The sequence below is a fragment of the Argiope bruennichi genome, chromosome 7 (genome assembly GCF_947563725.1).
Source record: "Argiope bruennichi chromosome 7, qqArgBrue1.1, whole genome shotgun sequence".
In the NCBI taxonomy this organism is placed as follows: Eukaryota; Metazoa; Arthropoda; class Arachnida; order Araneae; family Araneidae; genus Argiope; species Argiope bruennichi.
This window is the reverse complement of record NC_079157.1, coordinates 98,187,027-98,208,446: the sequence shown is the minus strand read 5'-3', so window position 1 is coordinate 98,208,446 and position 21,420 is coordinate 98,187,027. Positions and strand designations below refer to the sequence as shown.

Below are 21,420 nucleotides of genomic sequence, written 5' to 3'. Positions count from 1 at the left end.
TTTATCTTCATTACTCAGATTTAGGACTGTTGCATGCTAGCACAAAAAAATAAATTTTGTATATCAAATGAGCATTGCTTTTTAATGTGTTAATCGTAAAAAAATACCTGGTAGACCTCTAAATTCAAAAGAGCATGTGAAAGACACTTACGTTCTCTTTGTAACTTTTATTGGGTAATTATGGTGATATTATATATATTATATAAGGTAACAAAAGTTTCTCGATGAATAAGAGTTAAAAATATAAATATTATTAGTGTCAGATATATACAAAAACTAAATTTATTGATTTTCTGACATTTTCGTCTTGTCACTTTTTGTGTTTATAACCTTTAATTCTCATTTTTTTCATTAATTGAAATTAAGCTATTAATATATAATTTTTTATTAAATACGTCTGAATTTCGTTCTTAAAATTCTTTTCCCAGCATTCCTTACTTTTTTTCATATGAATTTATGCGACTTTATATTTTTATTAAATTGGACAAAATCTTGCAAAATCATACAGTTGAGGATGTTTGAATAAATAATTAGTTAGGAAAAAGCATTTCTAGGTATAATGATAAATATTTTATTTACTTATATTTCTTGAGAATTTTTTGACTCGGTCTCTGATTTTTCTAGCTTTACAATACTTAGTTTTTGCTGATGGAATAAAAAGAAAAATCGCCTGTATATCGCCGTAGAAAAACCGAATATTAATAGAACATTTTATAGGATATTTTCATAAGCTTTCGAAATGCCTATTATAGCCAATAGACAAATGTACAAACAGTTCTAGAACTAATAGAAAAGTAAATAGTTAGCTCGAAATCCCATGAAGATTGAATGCCCAGCAAATTCGAATATTTTCTGTTAATGATATCTCTAATAAATTATGAATTTAAGAACAAATTATGGTTAATTTTAATGCGAATACATTATTGAAGACACAATTCTAGTCTAAAATTTCATGAACTTCAAATACGATCCCGTTAATAAAATAATAAATGAATACTCGCATTATTATTTAATAAGGTATGCAAATAGTACTTTTGAAAATTTACCTGGAAAGAAACCTTAGAGGAAAAACTGCAAATTAAATGTTTCTAATTTTATCTGTAAACAAGCGAAAGTATTACGATGCAAAAATATTAATGAAGTGACAGAAGTCTTGAACTCTTTTATAAAAAATTAACTGACTTATAATCGAATATAGCAGAAAAGTTCAGTATAAAATTTCTATTCTTCTGATACATGGCAAAGAAGTTCCCGATTGGAAATTCGAATCCCAGCTAATGAAAATAAAATCTATATGCAGGATCATGTGTACTTTTATTGATCAGGTGTTATTGGTCTAGGAGTCGTCCTTGTCGTCTGCCCACAGTAAGAATTACTGGATCCTTTTCCAAATAGAATTTGTGTTCTAAAACTGGATATTAAGATAATCTGTTGCTTTTTATATGTTATAAAAAAATCTCTCGCCTCATCAAGACAACTGCTGTAAAAGTTTAGTAATTCTCCGAAAAACTGTAATAATTTTCCCGAAATTCAAACATATTTGTAAAAGGAAATAAAAGCGCAAACATTATTTAAAATCACTAGTCATTCAAAGGATTATTTATCTGAATGACTGGCATTTCCTCAAGAACTTCGGTGTGGCATTTATTCATAAGTTTCCTCTAAAAATTCTGAATAACCCTACCAGAAAGTAAAGTCTGATTGCAATATGAAACTCCTGATAAAGTAAAAGTCTGATACTTGTAATAAATACTGTCTGCATCTGTATTTGCTTTAAAGTGTTATGGATTCTTTTTTACTTAATTCTTAAATGCATTATATTTTAATCTAACTAAGGAAGAGCAGTACATTTCGTGATTACCGACACATATTTTCTTTCGAACTTATTAGAAATATTTATTACATTTACGAGCGATGAAATATATATTAATTTTTAGTGGATTGTACAAAATTCATTACTATTTATTTGCAAGACTGCTCCAAGGAACACTATCCATTTGCCAATGGATCTAAATATTCAAAAATTATAGTTTCCCTCATTTCCTAGTGCATAAATAAAATAATTCCATATTTAAAAAATGTTAACATCTTTTTTCAAAAAAATTATTAATATATAATCGAGGAATATATTTATATATCTGAATCTCTTCGTATCAATTTGCTTACCTTTGGAGTAAATTGATAAAGTTGCCTTCTGTGAAATCGCTTTAATAACAATGTTTAAAAATAAATAGCAAATACTTATGGGTTACTCACGAAAATGCAGCTACTGCTAGACAACTTTATCGATTTTTTTAAATTTAAAGAACAATTTTATGATTACGGTAATATTCTTGCTGGTGTATATGTTATTTATAAAATTTGATATAGTTCGCATTCTTCTCGCTTTATACATATATAATAAAATGACAGTTGGAGATTACAGAGTTGAAATGGATATATTTATTTATTTCAGATATTAACGGTTTTTGCGTGTTGAAATTAAAACATTGATTTATTCAAGAATAAGAATTCTTCCTTAATTTGGATGCACAAATTTATTTAGAAACAAATTTCGTAACTTCTACGCTTCTTGTATTTTACAAAAATCTTACAATCTTATTGGGGATTATCCGTACTATTGATATTAAAGATTTATGCAACTAATATTGAATCAACTAAGCACTCAAATCTTCTAGGATATCGGTGGAAGTATTTGTAGTAATGAAATGATAAGCAAGATTTATTAATTCTCTGAATTTATCAATTTGCTTATCATAGAGAGGAAATAGATTCCGATTAACCGAAATATTAATAAAACCCTGTTACACCCGAAAAAGCAAATAGAGCATTTTAACAATATTTTGCACTAGTGTTCATTTTATAAATTTCATTTGTACTTGTATTCTTTTTTTAACGCATTTAGGATTTCCAGGGTTTTTTCAATTGTTTTTGCAGTGAACTTGAATATTTGATACTGAAAAGGATTTTTTTTCTATCGTGAGGTCAATTCAAAACGATGTGATAAGAAATCCACCTTTCTTTTATAATTTTTTTTGTAGATTTTTGTCAAATTTTGAGGCCAGTTTTGTCAAGAATCATAGCAAAAAAATGCAATATATTCAATATCAGTTACTTAATACTCACGATTTCTAGAAGTTTTCCAATAGTTTGATAATTTCGAATGCTGATTTTTTTTTATCAAGGGTATGATTTAACTATATAAAAGTAACAAAATTGTCAAAATTCATAATCATCTAAAATTTTTCGATTATTTATATTTGGTGAAATTTGAAGCGCATTTAAAATTATTAACTTTTGGTTCAGTGTAAACTAATATAGTTATTCTGAAATTTCTTCTATAAGGTTTGAGTTTCATTTTGTGTAGAAAAGATAAATTCTAATATGAGATCTAAATTTCAAACGTCTGTAAGTATCTATTTGAAGCAATGTTTAAATTTAAAAACAAAAACAATTATCTCGTGAAATTGTGATAAAATGAAATCTATTAATACTCTTACAGCACATTAAAAAATTAGATTGCTATTTATTATAATAAAGTTATTAATTTCTATTTATCATTTTCAATGCAGTATTAATTATAATTCAATTAATTATAAATAATACTCTGAAAATATTAAGATTTAATACAGCCAAGAAGACGTTTGTCTTTTGAACGTGTTGTCCAGTTTGCTCATAAAGTGATAATTACGAAAGTTTTTATTAAATTTTTTTATAAAGTTAAAAGATTTATAGTAAAATTTTTACTGATTAAAATTAGTAATTCTATGAAATTTTCCAGTTTAGATATAAATAATAATTATTCATTTTTTTTATTAAATACTTTCTATCGAAATAAAATATTTATTATATTGTTTCAAATGGTAATTATGTAATGAAATTATATTTTTCTCTTAAAATTATTTGCTCCTTTATTATATATTGCACCAAATAGCTATTATTATTTTAATCCATTAGTTGGCAAATCCCCATTTGGGGATTTTGAAAATAAAAACAGCTCAGTGCCAAAAATATATTTGGTACATTTGACATCTTAATTTTATTCTATATATACAGTATATGCCTGCATTGTATCTAGCAGAAAGTGTATGTTTTGTTTCGTTTTTTATTGCTTCTATGTTTATATGCAAATTAACAAAATTTAAGGAAAAATATTTTTTTTTTTCATTTTGGTAATTGTTAATGAAGTTAATCATGTTTTTATGCTATTTTTAAAGTTCCTTTTTTGTATTATTTTAATGTTTCATGTTCTTTAAGTTTATGAAATTTTATGTTCGTTAATTAACACAGTGACTACCGTGCTGCATTTCTTACACTGTAATTTATATTGGACCACTGGTCACTAATGAACCCCACGGCAGTTAAAGTGTTAAATAATTTAATAATGTGTGCTGTTATAATGACTGAGGCGCCAAAAAAAACGTTTGGAAAGGAAATTAAACTTTATTCTTTGCACCAATGTATTTAGCATTTCTGTGAAGTTTCTGAAGTATTATCTTGTTAAAATAGAAACCATTATAAAAACTTAAACTGTTAAATGAGCTTTATAAAGCATCAATTAGTTTAAATTTTTGTTATAATATGTGATAAATTGCTTATTTTTATCTTGTTTTTCAGAAAAACGCGACATTCGTGTTGTCAAATTTTCTATCCATTGGGAAATGGAAAAAAAAAGCTTTGATAATCTTAATCAATATTCAGATTTTTTATGAACTTTTGTGATCAAATTTATGTTCAATGAAATAATTAAATGTGATTCATGTTTGTTCCTGAAACTTATTCCTATTCATGTGCAAATGATAGAAGACATTCGAACATTTTCTTTTAGTACAATTAAACAGTATTCAGATAATAATTTACTAAAATAATATTCTATATCAAATACTGTTAATCTAGCATAACTTTCAAAAATTTTTTTAAAGATATATAATTTAGAGCAGATATTTAGGGATAAATATTTTTTTAAAGAATCAAAACAGCATATCTTTCAATGCATTTTCCAAATTTTAATTTCCTGTATTTGATATATAAAGAACTTATTAAAATTTGCAACATCATAATGGTTTCTGTTTCTCAAATGTTTCATTGAAATGGAAATATTGTTTTGTTCTGTAATAATTTATAACCTGTAATTTCTGAGCAGTCATCCAGTCGTTATAAGAAAACATCCAGTACTGTAAAATACTGCACCAGGGTACCTTTCAAGGACTTAACGATCGATAAAAAATATCGGTTTGTTGTGGTTCCCGAATAAAAGTGAGCTGAAAGTGTACCACTGTCATTTGTCCTGATATATACATGGAAATTATTATGAACCATGATCATTTCCTGCCTAAATTTTCAATTCTTCGATAAGTAAGCTTATAAAAATATGCAAAAAAAAAAAAAAAAGAGTAGGGGCAAAAACGCCTACGATGTCGAATTTTTCCAGCTCCAAGATCGCTATTTTCTATACTATTCCGGCTCCTTCCCCCAGTTGTTGCCTTTACAATAGGAGATACAGATTTATGTATCAGAAACACGTTGTTGGGCGCTGGACTATATAACCATTGTGAAACTGTATACCTTATAATCCAGAACAAGTAATTATGTGAATCTTGTTGATTGATTTGCAACTGTTTCTATGTGTGAAATCAGGAATTGCCGTCAGAGAACGAAAGAAAATAAAGCTGTATGTAGCGAACTCTTGTATTAAGAAAGTGGACCTAGATAGACTCTGGCGAAGAAATAAAATCTTGTAAGAGACAAAACTTTTGCGAGAAGAAATGAAAAAAAAAAAAAAAAAACCCTCTTGCGAGAAGAAATAAAAAAAAAAAAAAATTCTTGCGAGAAGAAATAAGAAGAAAAAAAAACTTCTTGCGAGAAGAAATAAGAAAAAAAAAACCCTTTTGCGAGAAGAAATAAAAAAAAAACCTCTTGCGAGAAGAAATAAAAAAAAAAACCTCTTGCGAGAAGAAATAAAAAAAAAAACCTCTTGCGAGAAGAAATAAAAAAAAAAAAAACCTCTTGCGAGAAGAAATAAAAAAAAAAAACTCTTGCGAGAAGAAATAAAAAAAAGAAACCTCTTGCGAGAAGAAATTTAAAAAAAAAAAAAAAAAAAAACCTCTTGCGAGAAGAATTAAAAAAAAAAAAACCTCTTGCGAGAAGAACTAAAAAAAAAATCTCTTGCGAGAAGAAATAAAAAAAAAAACCTCTTTGCGAAAAGAACTAAAAAGAAACCTCTTGCGAAAAGAACTAAAAAAAAAACCTCTTACGAAAAGAACTAAAAAAAAAAAAAAAACTCTTGCGAAAAGAACTAAAAAAAAAACTCTTGCGAAAAGAACTAAAAAAAAAACTCTTGCGAAAAGAACTAAAAAAAAAACTCTTGCGAAAAGTACTAAAAAAAAAACCTCTTGCGAAAAGAACTTAAAAAAAAACTCTGGCGAAAAAAAAAAAAAAAAAAAACTCTTGCGAAAAGTACTAAAAAAAAACCTCTTGCGAAAAGTACTAAAAAAAAACCTCTTGCGAAAAGTACTAAAAAAAAAACCTCTGGCGAGAAGAAATAAAAAAAAAAACCTCTGGCGAGAAGAAATAAAAAAAAAAACCTCTGGCGAGAAGAAATAAAAAAAAACACCTCTGGCGAGAAGAAATAAAAAAAAAAACCTCTGGCGAGAAGAAATAAAAAAAAAACCTCTGGCGAGAAGAAATAAAAAAAAAAAAAACCTCTGGCGAGAAGAAATAAAAAAAAACCTCTGGCGAGAAGAAATAAAAAAAAACTCTGGCGAGAAGAAATAAAAAAAAAACCTCTGGCGAGAAGAAATATAAAAAAAAAACCTCTGGCGAAAAGAAATATAAAAAAAAATCTCTGGCGAGAAGAAATAAAAAAAAAAACCTCTGGCGAAAAGAAATAAAAAAAAAAAACCTCTGGCGAAAAGAAATAAAAAAAAAACCTCTGGCGAGAAGAAATAAAAAAAAAAACCTCTGGCGAGAAGAAATAAAAAAAAAAAACCTCTGGCGAGAAGAAAAGAAAAAACCTCTGGCGAGAAGAAATAAAAAAAAAAAAAATATCTTGCGAGAAGGAAAAAAACTCTTGCGAGAAGAAATATAAAAGGAGAAAAACTCATTTAGGAGATGTGGGGGAAAAAAAGAAAAAAAAGGGGAAAACCTCTTGCAACAGAAAAAAAAAATAACTTGTTCTAGCAGAAGTGGAAGAAAAAGAAGTCAGGAGAAGAAATAAATAGTTGTACGAAATGGGAAGCCTGGAAGAAGGAATAAGCTCTAACTTTTAAGCAACTAATTTTTACAGAGTTGATTTTAACTTTGAGTTAAATGAAAAAGAATATACCGAAAATAATCTGAGAAGAAGTCGTTACTATACTTATCTTTTGAAAGAAAAGAGAAGTGTTGTACCCAACTGTCTTACGAATATAGCCTCTTCGACCATACGTTGAGCAGTGTACTGTGACAGGCACCACTGTACGCTTATGGACTCTGAACTGACTTTAAAACATCAAATGTTCTGTATTCAGTGTGTTTCTTGAGCTGTTTGCCGCTAAACTGAAAGGAAACATTAGTCTCATTTTTATATTCCTTCCATTCGGCGCACAAGCCGCCTTGTAATAAAGCAATTATTCCTTTTGAATTTTTCGACTGAATGCGACTTTTTTCTGCTAATGATGTTGTAATTTTCAAAAAATGTGTTTTTGAAAAATCACCGCTGCTTCAAGTCACTTTTTATTTCTTGTGATCGAATTTCTGATTTATGCGTAAAATGAATTTCATGTTAATCATACCATATGTTCGGGAAGTTGCAATTTTAATTTGGTGTTAATTATACCATATGTTCAAGATGTTGCAATTTTAATTGATAATATTACGTTTGCAGAAGTTTATTGTTAATTGAATGTAAATGCATATTTCTAATACAGAATTCAGACATGACACATTTCTGCTGATTTCAGTGCTTTCAGTATTTAATTTCATTATTCTTGTAATGGATTGTTTTATTAACAATTCTAAAATATTGTAAATATCTCATGCACCTTTCATTTAAATTCATTTTATTGTACAACTATTAATACTTGCTTTACTTTTTGGTATTTATTTAATATTTAGTTCATTATTTAATATTCAGCTTTTTTCCCGATTCTGTGTCATGTCTGAGAAATTAAATATATTTTTTTAAAAAAGAAAATGTTCGTTAAATTCTTAATTTGAAAGATGAAATGCATTGGTGCAAACAGTGTTTATGCGTGTACGATAGCTTCGATAGGAGCTCAGCAATTTTACATAGTAAAACTTCTTCAAAAATTTTTTTTCTCAAGGTGATAAAAAGAGTGTTATTTTAACAAACTATTTCTATTGTTTTGACAAAGACTTTTCTTTGTTTTTAATTAATAATTTTTAAAAAAATGAGTTGCTAATATTGTAGCCATTGACTTAATTTTTTAACAGTTTACAGACAGTTAACCAAAGAATTGTTTAAAGTATTTTTTGATGAAATTCACAAACTCCGAATCTTGCTTATCAAGATTGATTAAAAATTACGAAATTTGATTTTAATAATTTGAGGAAAGAATAATTTGTGAGCAATCGGAATTATCAATATGTTAAAATATGTATAGAAATCCAGTTATTTCCTTTTTTTGGCGTCTCAGTTGGCAAGCAAACATTTTAATTTGTATCATTGTGAAAGTGTCATAAACGTCTTTGAAGTTATCATGCATGGGACTTGCCAAATTGTAAAATTCATTACTTTTCTATAAGAATTTGCAGAATTAATCAAATCAGAAATATCATTTTTCAGCTTTGATTATAATTTATCTTAAATTTAAATTTTTTATTGTGTGCTTCGTGCATATGATAGGTTAGCTCCAGTTAAAACCGAAGCCCATGCAGGGCAAATTATCTAACAGAATTCATGATCTCTAGAAATTAGATTGAGATTATTTTCCTTTTAATAGTAAATGATAATAGTTTATGTGGAAGCAATTTAATGCAATATTTGCTAATATCAAAAATTTGATATTAACACTATATTGCGCAATAATTCTTAAATTTTATTTTCATTTAAATTATGAATATAATAAAATAATTTAATACATTTTTTTCATTTATAATAGGATAATTTGGTTTATAGTTCCATTATAAACCAAATTTAGAAAAAAAAGTAATGATTTAGAGTTCGTAATGATTTATTAAAGTTTAGCTTTTAAAAATTAATCTGGAAAATTAATATTCTATTTCTCTACTTCTATTTACATCGATTTAAAGAAATGTGGTTGAAAAAAAAAAAGGCGCCATGTAGGGTTAAATTGTATTAACTTTTTGTATTAATCTAGTGATAATGTATGAAATATGCTGTATGTTATTCTATATTTCTTATCTGTATTAATATTGTTAAAGGGGAAAATGCAAATAAATATAAAAAAGAAAAAGAAAAGAAATGAAAAGAAAAAATTATAATATAAAAAAAGCAAAAAAATGAAAAAAGAAAATAATAATAAATGAAAAAAATAACAAAAGAAAAAAAAAGAAAATAATAATAAATGAAAAAAATAATTAAAAAAAAATGAAAAAGAAAAATAATGAAAGAAAAAAATGAAAAGAAAAAAAAAGAAAAAGAAAAAATTAAAAAATGAAAAAAAATGAAAAAAAAAAAAGAAAGAAAAAAGGAAAAGAAAAGGAAAAAAAAAAAAAAAAGATGAAAATGAAAGCAATAATTTCCCCTTCTAAAAATGCTTTTACTTGTAATCTGTGAATCTTTTGATATTTTCTTTTACCAATTTCTAATGTAGAAATTTTGTGTATAATGCATATATTTTACGTTGATGTTCTTTTTTTGGAAATGGTTTATGAGACTTGTAGCACATTGACTGTCTCGAAAATTGTAATTGAATGTAATATTAAATCACCTGTTGTATTAAGAATTACAATCAGTCTTAGTACGGACAAACCATGAATCTTACCAATCCTTAATGATCTATGTACTAAATATTGTTATTATAAACGGTTCATTTTAATGCCAATATATTAAGATTTTTTGTCTTTTTTCAAAGTAAAGGTGTTCCTGAGTTCAGGAGCCTTAATTGTATATTCATTAAATGTTCGGGAAAAAAAGTATTGTTTTAATTTAGCAATTTATTAAATCTGATTGGTTCAATTTAAATTATCTAAATGGAGCTTGAGAAAAAAATACATGTTGCAACTTTTTAATGTCTTATTCTATAAATGAATTATGATTATTTCTTACACTCAATATTATGTGGTTTTCTTTAAATAAATTTTAATATAAGTAAATCTTAAGATGAGTAAATAAAAATTTAAATATTTATTCTTTGATTTTTCTTAAATTAAAATTATTTTATTAATTTAAATTTTACGTGTATTAATATCATCAATTTTGGAATGCTAGGCAATTTTACTTAACAAACCTTATTTTTATTTCTTAATTGTTAAGTAATTAAAAATTAACTTTTAAGACTTTTTGAGCAAACTGGAATTTTTGTAAGCAGTACTTATTAAATAATTATAAGTAAATCAAATCTATTCAGCATTGTGTTGTAAGTTTTGACGAAATATTGCCTTCGATTTAATCTGCCGGAGAAAAGCGGCATTTAATTGTATTATATAATTTTCTTATAGCATATTTGCTTTATATAGTTTTATCTTATCTTTCAAGTCAAATAGAAGGAGTGCCATAAATTATTGAAAATTTATCAGTTATAATTTTAAAAATATCTCACCAAGAGAACAGTAAAATTCTTCGAAGCTCTTTGATGAATCTACTTGCCAACAAAACATTTTAAACATTTGTAAGCATCAAATAATTTATTATAATGATTAATTCCTCAGGGGTTTTATGTGTTTCATTGGTTAGAAATTCAGTTCACTGCAAAACGTTAATATGGGTCTTAATTTTCTGAAACTATTAATGATCATAATTGAAATGCTTTTTTAAATTCAATTATACGAAAATATCACTTAAAAATATCTCGATCCTTGAAAAATTGAAGGTTGTAAAATCATTTATGAAGAGTCCCTTCCTAGTATTTTCGAGTACTTCATGTATGTAATTAAATAGATATTTCCTTACGAATACTGAAAATTATATAAAAACTTCCATTTATATTTTTGATAGAATGAATTAATTTAATGCAATAAATTGTAAATTTCATCAACCCTGTATTTTAAATGTCAATGGTTATCAGGATTTAGAAAAAAAGTCGAGAAGATTGATTAAAATATATTTTAAAATGTGTTTTTGAATATTAAATTTTTTGATGCAGTTATTTATACAATCACTTAGTGATATGAATTTCGTAATCCAATTTCACAAAAGATCGTTTTATCATATGTGAATAGTCAAAGCTCAGTCGTTAGATTATCAAAACAGTGCTGTCTATTTTAGGCTTATATCATGGCTTTTCTGAGTAACCCATGGATTAGTTTCAAAACTGGATATTCTGTTAAGGATTTAATCCAATTTTTATTGCACATCATATTTATGACTAAAAGTGCTTTTTCTAATAAAAAAGTAAATCAATTAAATTTGTCTTTTTTGTCTTATTATTACTTGCATCTTTTATATTGTAAAGCAGATATCAAATTTAAGATTTTTGTTCTGATTTGAATAATGTTATTGAGATATATCGAAACGAAAATATTTGAAAAAAATCTGCTAAGTTGTCGTTAATTTCTAAAATTAGAATTATAAATTGAATTGCTATTAAAGGATTAACAATTCATTGGCAAACGATTTTGTTTCAATTGGACATTATTGTACTAAATGCATGACAGATTCGCATTTAATTTCGAGGAAGGAACTATTAAGTAAATAAAAACACAAACGTTATTTAGTTAATAACGTTAGTAATAATATTTCTCCATAAAATAATTGTTGCTGCTTAAATCAGTTGGTTAGCATTTGAAACTCAATTATCATATGAATTAGTTAAATTAGATTGGAAAAAGCTTAAATTATGCAATTGCTCCCTAATTTTATGGTACGAAAATAAAGCTGTGGAAAAAATATATTTAAAATTCAGTACAATCAATGAGAAGTATATTTTTAGGATATTCTAGCGAAGAAATAATTAGTATCTAGATTTGTAGTTTTACTTATATGAAGTAGAGAAAGTATTGTAATCACCAAAAAATTTGAACTTGAAATTTTGTTGAATCTCCATGTTTTAGACCTCTCCGAATTTGAAAAACAGATTTTCGGCATTATGCTTATTTCAGACAAAGAAACCTCAAACACTTTTAGCTAGACGGATGAAATTTAGTATGCGGTCTTCATGCCATATTTCTAGATTTCAATCAAATTTTAAGGAAAACTATTCAATGGCAGTTTGTAAGTTCACTGGATGATTATAAATTATCCTGATAATTACAAAACGAAAAGATCTAGATAGATTAAATTCGGTACAGATTTAACATATGTCAATTTTGAGTTTGACCCATCAAGGGATTGACCGTATGTCGATCTGTATGATCTTAAATATATCAAATTTGTCATGTGGTTTTTTGTATGTGTAGCTCTGTGTTAAATTTTTCTTTCAATCCGTTGGGAAAAAAACCAAATTCGATTTTCATATACTTACTATCTATTAACTGTAAGCTAGGGATGAATTTTTAAAAACCTCTCCAAGGATCACACGATAGATTCAAACAAAAATTAAATTCCACGCCGAAGGTTAATCTGTAATACATTTTGTATACGAATGCCACAGAGGACGTTCTCTGGAATAACACCTTTATTAATGAGTATGGGAGAAGCTTTTAAGAAGACCATTTCTGCTGATTTTGCTTTCTAAATATACTTTATTATACGCAGTTTTGTTGGAAATTTCGAAGACAGCTTTTCGTTTTGGAAAGAGGTGCTCAATGTATTTATTTTATTACTTCTTTGAGATAATTCATGACTGTTTATATTATCTTTTTTCCTGAAAATCAATGCTCAACAATTCAACATTATAGGTAAATTTAACAAATTATTCATATAAATTTTTAAACCAGGATTTTTGTGTTCTTTGAATAGTGAATTTTGAGGATTCAAAATGTATTTGAAATTGTAAACCGGTTCCTTGTTTCTAAAAACGCTTTCACACCATGAACTTTAGACTGGAATTGTTATCAATAAGATAAAGTGCATTTTCACAATTTTTAAATATAGAGTAAAAACTTTTCAAAAATTTGCGATAATCACATATATTAATAAAATTGATAATATAACAATTTAGATCTCATGCATTACTTATGAAATCGCTTTATACTGATGAAATCACTTATTCGTTTATGCAACAAAATTGCAACGATAAGCAACTGCGATAAGGAGTATCGTTTGAAGGTGCGAATGTCAATTTTCAATGAAACTACATTGTCTCGAAGTTTTCTGTCATTAACACAACTAAACTGCAGTATCCCAGCTTTATATTACTTCAATTAATTAATTTATCTTCATAATATTTAAATGTGGCAGTACTTTTACATTTTTGAGCTAAAAAAAAAAAAAACTGTTTACCTTCACATAAAGAAAAAATAGTTGAAAAATTTCATTTTTCTCTAGCCTCACTTTTCATATATTTTGAGTGTTAACAATACGTGAAATCCTCTTCCCCCATTACAATGCTTGAAATTGTTTCAGAAAATTCATTTCCATATATTTTAGAAATGGGTTGTATAACATTTTTTTCCACTTCAGAGTCGCCTATGTTATGTCAAAAATTTGAAAATAACGATTTCATTGAAAGATGAACAAATAAAAACTATTTCAAAAATATTGCTTGATAAGTAAATTTCTTGTTTCTAAATATTAAAATAATTTTCCAAAATCTGAGTTTTAACTTCATGCATATATACTTTATTTTCAAGACCCAATTCTGTAGATGTAAATGAACAAAAGTAAAGAGTGCAGGAGTAACAAGTGAGGCAATTTATTTACTTTCTTAATTAAAAGTCATTAAAAATGAATGATACAGTAAATCATTTCTACAACATCAGATACCAATCCTTAAATTTTTTATTGATGATTTTCAAAGACAAAGGCAATGCTCATAGGATGCAGAAATGCAATAGTACAAAACTGCGTTTTATCTAATTAAAGAGATATTTAAACAGTCTTTTTCTTTTTAAAAAAGGGGTAAACAATAAATTATTCTTAGTTTCTTTGTTTTCACAAGAAAATTTAGTCGAAATATGAAAGCAGTATACAAATATACTGCGAATTGTACCCAAAATCAATGAAGCTGTTAGCTGAAAATTTTCAAACGTAAATCTTTTTGTTTTGCCCTGCATTCTTTTCATTAAAGTATAAGAAATATTTCCAAAATAATCTGCTTCAATCTGTCCCTTATTCAAATATATACTTGCTGAAAATACAATTAAGTATATTTTTTTTCTACTAATAACCATAAAAAGGGAAAATGACCGTGTTCATGAATAACTTCATATAAAGTTGGAATTCTTTTTTCGTTTTAGGGCTGGGGAAAAGAATAAAGAACAATATTAGGGAACTGCGTCGTATATATAATTTATATGCTTCATCAGATAAATAACTACATGCAAATGTACTTGAATTGACCCAAAGTCAGTTCAATTCATTAAGATACATTTCCAGTACTTAAAAAAATTTTCATTTTATCTGATATTTAATATTTATATAAAGCAATATTCGACTCACATGAATAAAAGGATTATTTCGTTATTAACTTTCTCCAAATACAATTTTCTAGTAGCGTTAATTTAGGATATAAATCTTTTTTAGAAAATTAATGACTGAGTGTTTTCATACTTCAGTTATATTATTAACTTAAGATAGGAAGCTTTTGAGAAATATAGTGAAATGAAAATAACGATTCAGTTATCTTTAGTTTTCTCCAGTATCGATAATGAAATAATTTACTTCTGACATTATAAAATAATGTCATTGCAAAGATAGCCAACGCTGAAAGCTGAGGAATAATTGCACTATTTAAGAAATCATCTCCCTTTTATTTTCTGTGAGTAATTATTTAATTTTAGCATGTATATGGAATTTTCTCTTGTAAGTTAACTATTAAAATACACTAATCAGAAGAGATTTAAAATTTTCTGAAGAATAATATAACTGGCATCGATTGGCAGTATGATTAAAATTTAGTCAAAAACAGCACAATCGGATTCTACCATTTTTTATAGGTCGTCATAATTCTGAAATCTCATCATAAATGAATTTTCGAAATAAACGTTTTTCCATCCGTTTGTTATAAATAATCTTGAGAAAACCGTTTCAAAATATCCTTTTAAAACGCGAATTTTTCTGAAATACAGTGAAATACTTCGCCTCTTTCTTCTTTTGAAAGGTGCATATGGTGGAGAAAAATTGTAAATTTTAATATTTCCTATCCTTGTCTTTCTCAGGGCGTGCAACAGGAATGGATAATAAGATTTTTTTGATAAATTCAACAGAAGCGACAACATTGTCATGAAAGAAATAAAACTATATGACTTTATACTTCCGAAAAGCGCCTAGCAACCTCGTCATCTCATCTGTGTTTAATAAATTTTTTTGCTTTACCACACCGAGAGGACTCTGGATTGTTTTTGCCGAAAAATACCTTATATAAAATTCTCTTTCCTTATTATATTTATAAATATATTTTCTTTTCTCTCTTTCGAAATATTATCAACAATTATCTAACTGCTCTCCGTATCGACATTTTCAAAATGTGCAACCACTTCATAAGTAATCTCAGTGTCTTATCAATATTCATATCATCTGTTATGTCCCTAGTTAGGAACTTCGGTTTCAAGAACCTCGTGGCCCATCCTTCAAATAGGCGATACAAAGGAATAGTATTCGCATACAATCTGCTGGTAAAAGTTAACTGGTTTGCAATCGATATAGACTCAAATTTACTTAAAATTTTTGAAGGATCGTTCAATGCACACTAGTTTCTATTTCTTGAAACTATTTTGTAATTCTACAATATTAGTTCGGTTTTAGCTTGTTGAATAACTGACGATCATTTGTCTGATGATATTAAACATTGATTTTATTTGTTTAGCAAGTATTCAACTGTATATACATAGCGACAATTGAAAATGTCTTTTAATTCTTCTTTTTATTATTCTCGAGTGCTGTATACCTTAAGGAAAGTAAACGAGTTTTCCTTCTTGTCTTTATTGATGTGAATGGAAACTCTTTACTTTTTTATTTTAAGTTACAAGCATGTATAGGCAGATACATTATCGTAAAAGTAATGTTTGATTTGTAGTGGACTCGGATAAATCGACGGGAAACACGCCTTTCATCAAGCAAAATGTTTATAAATGGATATACCATTTCATTCAAAGCTGCTCCGTTTTATTCGAAACAAAGCAACATTTGAAAAAAACATTTTAAAGTTTCAGCTATAAGATATAATAAACCTAAGTAAGATGCGTTTAAGCTAGTTTTTGCTATTAAAACTATTATCCCTTGTAGCATCGTGGCAAAGTTAATCGTGATTCGTGACTGAGAATTTTAAACGAGCTTGGACAAAAATGTGTCTTTATGAATATATATTTGCAGCTAATCAGATTTAAATAAATAAATAAAAACTTTGTAAAAATAATTCGAAGTCTTGAATATTGGATTTATTAAAAAATTTAAGCTAAGGAGTTATCATCAGAGAAAATGAAAGATTTGCAGGTTTCAAAAATTTATCCTTCACAAGACCTAATGAAGACTTTCAAAACTTTGCCAAAATTCCTTTTACTTACCTACGGTGAATATTTCCTGTTGATCAATGATCACTGGCTGATCTTTCTCTGGTGAGAGGGCATCAAATATTACAATACTCAAAAGAACAGCGCAATTTAAAAAAAAAAAAACTATTGATTGGTCTTTCTTCTCTGGTGGAAATCAAACTGTAGATCCGTCTTCATTCTTACTCAAAAGAATGCATTCCAACAAACCTCTGACTAACTTTGGGGAGAATCAATAACATCGATTAAACCAATTTACTCCATTGAAGCAGGAACAACGATTGAGTGTTTTAAAAACATACCCGTTTCTTCTCCTTTACATTATAGAAAGGAAGAATAAAAATTCCGTGTGAGACCAAACTGCTTTCCTTTCTTATAATTTTTTTTCTATTTTGTCGAATTCTGTTTTGCTGCCAAAACTTGGGGGAAAAAATCAAAATTGTTTCAAAAATGTGAATGAATCTAAACGATTGAGCAGCGAGCGGCGAGAAGATAATAGCTGACTACATCTAGTCTTTTTGAGGGAAATAAAGGGAATTATTCCGTCTTTGAAAGGGAGGCCGTTGGTTTCGTAAAAGGACTGCAGTTTGAATTTTTTTAAAGTTTGCTTATTCTAGTTTTAAGGACAGGTTTCCTCATACCCTATTTACACCTTGTAACAAATTTCTTCCTCGTCCCCTTAAAATACTGAAATCTTATATTACAATAACTGGCGTAGTGAGAAAGTTTAAGCACTGGACGAAGTGTAAGAGAGTTCTCTACAACAATTTCAAATAGATAAACATTTTATTTTGGTACCCCATAAAGCAGCTTTTGTTGGAGCTGAATTACAGTGCCATATGAGATTCAATATCATGTAATATTTTCCTTGAATTCAAAGCAAAGAACTTTATCAAGCACTAAAACAAGTTACAGTTATCTATTAAATAATTCCAAACGTATATTTTTCTGTAATAGTCTGTTGCGTAGAGGAGGGTAAATGGCATCTTGGGCGTAATCTTTTCTTTGTTCTTGTCTGCCTTCTCTCATTAGATTTCCGAGTCGCGATGTCCTGCCTACAGGTAAGATATCGACTTCGAGGTCGAAGAGTCCTTATCACGAAATCCTTTACACCATTAACGCCCTCCCCCACCCCTTGAAAAAAAGAAGAAAAAAAAAAGAAATTTGTAGCGTTAGGTTTGTACTCTAGTTGATGCAGATCTTGGCGACATTTTTTGGGCTCAGGTCTAAATTATTTTGTGTCTTTTCGCTTGCAGAAGCCAAAAAACTCCAAATATGCTGTTGTGGTAGTTTTCTGCAGGAGCCATATATTCCATGAGCATTAAATATATAATTTTATTATTTAAGGAAAATAAAATAAAGTATGCATGCGATTAATATTAGCAAATTTATAAAATCATTAACAGAGAATGAAAAAATGCCGTGTGCAGCGCTGCCCGGTGATATATGTCAGTTGCTTGCTTAGTGAACCTCTGTGTGGAATAAGGCTAGCAGCATATTTTGAGATGTGGCTCGGTTAGTCAACTCAACTCAACTTCATAGTGCAGTAAAAAGTGACACATTATTGCCTTACTTATTACGCTGCCTTAAATGGGTTCGCGTATAATCTATTTCTCAGTTTGACGAAAAAGAAATCTTCTATGTATATTTCTTTCGGGACGTAAGGATACGGGAAGTTAAATGTTTTCAAAAATCACTGAAATGAGCACAATCTATAAATTTAAAGAAGATATCTGTATCACATGTAACCCTTCATTGTCGATTTCGAAATTCCCGCTACTGCTATTAACTCTGTCACTTCCATCTTAAAAAAGGAAGGGAAGTGAGCACGATGATTTTTTAAGAAAGCATCGATTTTGGAATTAAAGTTTCAGTTCAAGGTTTGAAGCCATCAGAGATACATTGTGTATGTGATCCTGATGTTCAGTATGCATGATCCACTGGCTTGAAGAGGAAGTTTAAAAAATAGTTCTAGCAAAGTTGATATCTTTGTTATCTAATCTTGATTCAGAATTTCGAAGTCCATTTCGAGATAGGCACTGTGACTCTTCAAAATGACGATCTTCATGCAGGTAATTGTTATTAAACAATATAAAAAATGCCACCGCTCAATCTCGTTGATTTACAAAATAAAGTAACAGAATGTGCCAAATGAATAAACTGCCGTATTAGCGGAAGTACATAAAAATGATTTCTTTCATTAGCAAAACCTAAGTTTATTGGATGGAATATTTCAAACCATGTAATATCATTCAGAAAGATATTCCATTTGTAATAAGTATTATAATACATGAGTGGTAGCTTATCGTTGATGTCGTCCCAGTGTCACTGGCGCTGGCATGGAAAATTGTCTGGTACTTGCACGTTTAACGCATGAGAAAAATGCCCATAAAAGAGTATTGCTCGTTTTACACTAACGTGAAAAACTTTGTTTGAATTTGGGGTCATTTACAATTTTTACTCTTCAGTTCTTATCACCGACTGTATTTTACCAGTGTACAGAATAAATATATTCATCACATGTATTTGGCAAGTGAAGATGTAAGAGCAGAAGCTGCGGTCTGCCGAACACTGCGAGATTAGTTTCTTGTCACAGGAATGTCGTGTCGCTGAATACCACGAAACGCATGAAGAACGACAAGTGACGATGCTGAGTCAGAAGTCGAATCGAGACGTTGATCGGAAGGGTGGAATCTGTCAGTATTGTACATGCACAGTTCGGTAAATGCGTTAAAAACTAACTTTTGCATATGTATAGTTAGAATATGATTTCTTTATAAATGCTTGAACTGGAATTGTTAAGATTTTTGTAAATTTTTTTTTCAATGTTGTAAAGTAGAATTTCTTACAATGAGGTTAACATATCGCGTTTAAAATGATTACAATTATAGGACAGAGGAAAATTTATCTACGTTGTAGTTTTTTTGTAAATAAATTTGCCATACAACGTGATTTTTTTAAAAAGCATTCTTATAAAGCCGGCCTTTTAAGAAAGTATAAAATAAGGACGAGCATATAAAAATAGGACTTACGATAAACTTAAGAAGCAATAAGGTCTTAAAAATAAACATTTACATTAAACATTTATAATAAATTTCTCAGATACAAATATTGGGGAATAATTCCAATGGTAAGTAAAATTGTAATTTATGGATTTAGAATTTTATTTTACATATATTTTTGTTAAAGCAATTGTTTTGTGAAATGATTCATAGAATTCAGAAGTGGCCCATGTACAGAATACAGCTTTTTTTAATTAAACATTTTAAAATTTTATAATTAATAAATAATTGTTTCAAATGAAAATATCCATAATTTTCTAAAAATATTATTTATGAAACAAAGATATTTTTGCAGTCCGGCCTGTTAAGCAGAATAGTTGATTTTCAGAAATATTATTTTGAGAATTTAGTTTTCATTTCAAAATTGAATTCCGAGTTATGCTTAATTGATGTTCATTTCATCGCATATTGACATCATTCGTTATTTATAAATAAGATAACGTTTAAGGAATAGATAAAGCATGCCGATACTTAGCTCTTAAATGATACAATTGATCACATTGTTGATTCATCGATTTTTATTATTAGGAGAGATAATTTTTCGGTACTGAAAATTTGTTACAAATTGTTATGTTTAATGTAAAAACTGTGTACTAAATTTTATTCACCTAGCTCATTGTAGTTTAGAAATCTGTATTTACATGCGTATGGATACAGCCCTACCCTTGACTAAAATTTGACACATCTATCCACAAATTATATTTTTTGGTGTATTTTTTTTACTTTGTTAATAAATATACCAAAATAATAAAATACTCATCATGTTTATATATCCTTACAAACTAAGCTTTGAAAGCAATAGCCATTCTTTAACATTTTATATGAAATTCTTCGGCGATCCATGTGATATGGAAAGAAAACTTACTTGTACAACTAAACGTAATAAAATCATGAACACCAATCTCTTTTAACGTTAAAGGTATCAACATTTCTCCAATAAATTAGAAATGCTTTGGAAAATTTTTATTTGACCTCTCGCAGTAGATTTAGTAAAAATTGCTTACCTCGAGTATTATTTAAATTTTCATAATTTTAATATGTCACCCTTGCTATTTGTCTGAAAGGGAATGTTCAAAAATTGCATAGAATGTTGTTTACCTAGAATGTGATACCAATTTAACTTGGAAATTTGTTTTAGGATTTACAGTGAGATGATTTGTAACAAATCTCTCATGCCACGCTAAAATGTTGATAAATCTAAATTTTTACCTATTTTTGATTTATTATCTTGATTTTATATAACTAATATAAATACAGAAGTTATTATTTTTATTTATTTTTTTCTCTTCCAAAATGGCAATTCCGTTGCTGATGCTGCAAGTTACAAAGGTTATTTCACCTATTAGAGAATTCAGACTAACCCAAGAGCGCTCAATAAAAAGTGTATCCAGTAAATACACAGCCTTTTCATGGAAAACTTCGTGCAACCAAAGATATTTCTGAAATATTTATTGATATCGCATCAACTCTGGAACCCTTCTCTACTGGATGATTGGAAGAACCGTTTTTTCAGCTGCAAATGGAATGGATATAGTTGGAAGGTAAATAAATTTTCATTTATTAATTGAAAATTATTTTCTTTAGCAATTACTGATGGTTTCTCTTACACAGTGGAATCTCCTATGACACATCTCTGTATAATTTTGAT

At 27.9% G+C, this 21,420-nt stretch overlaps 1 long non-coding RNA gene across 1 annotated transcript in view; it reads left to right on the top strand.

The window, feature by feature from the left end:
• LOC129976239 (uncharacterized) overlaps positions 1 to 21,420 on the top strand; it is a 61,846-nt gene that overhangs the window by 11,703 nt on the left and 28,723 nt on the right. The window contains exon 3 of the long non-coding RNA XR_008785105.1: positions 21,094 to 21,313. This is a non-coding gene — a long non-coding RNA (uncharacterized LOC129976239). The remainder of the gene's footprint in view (positions 1 to 21,093; positions 21,314 to 21,420) is intronic.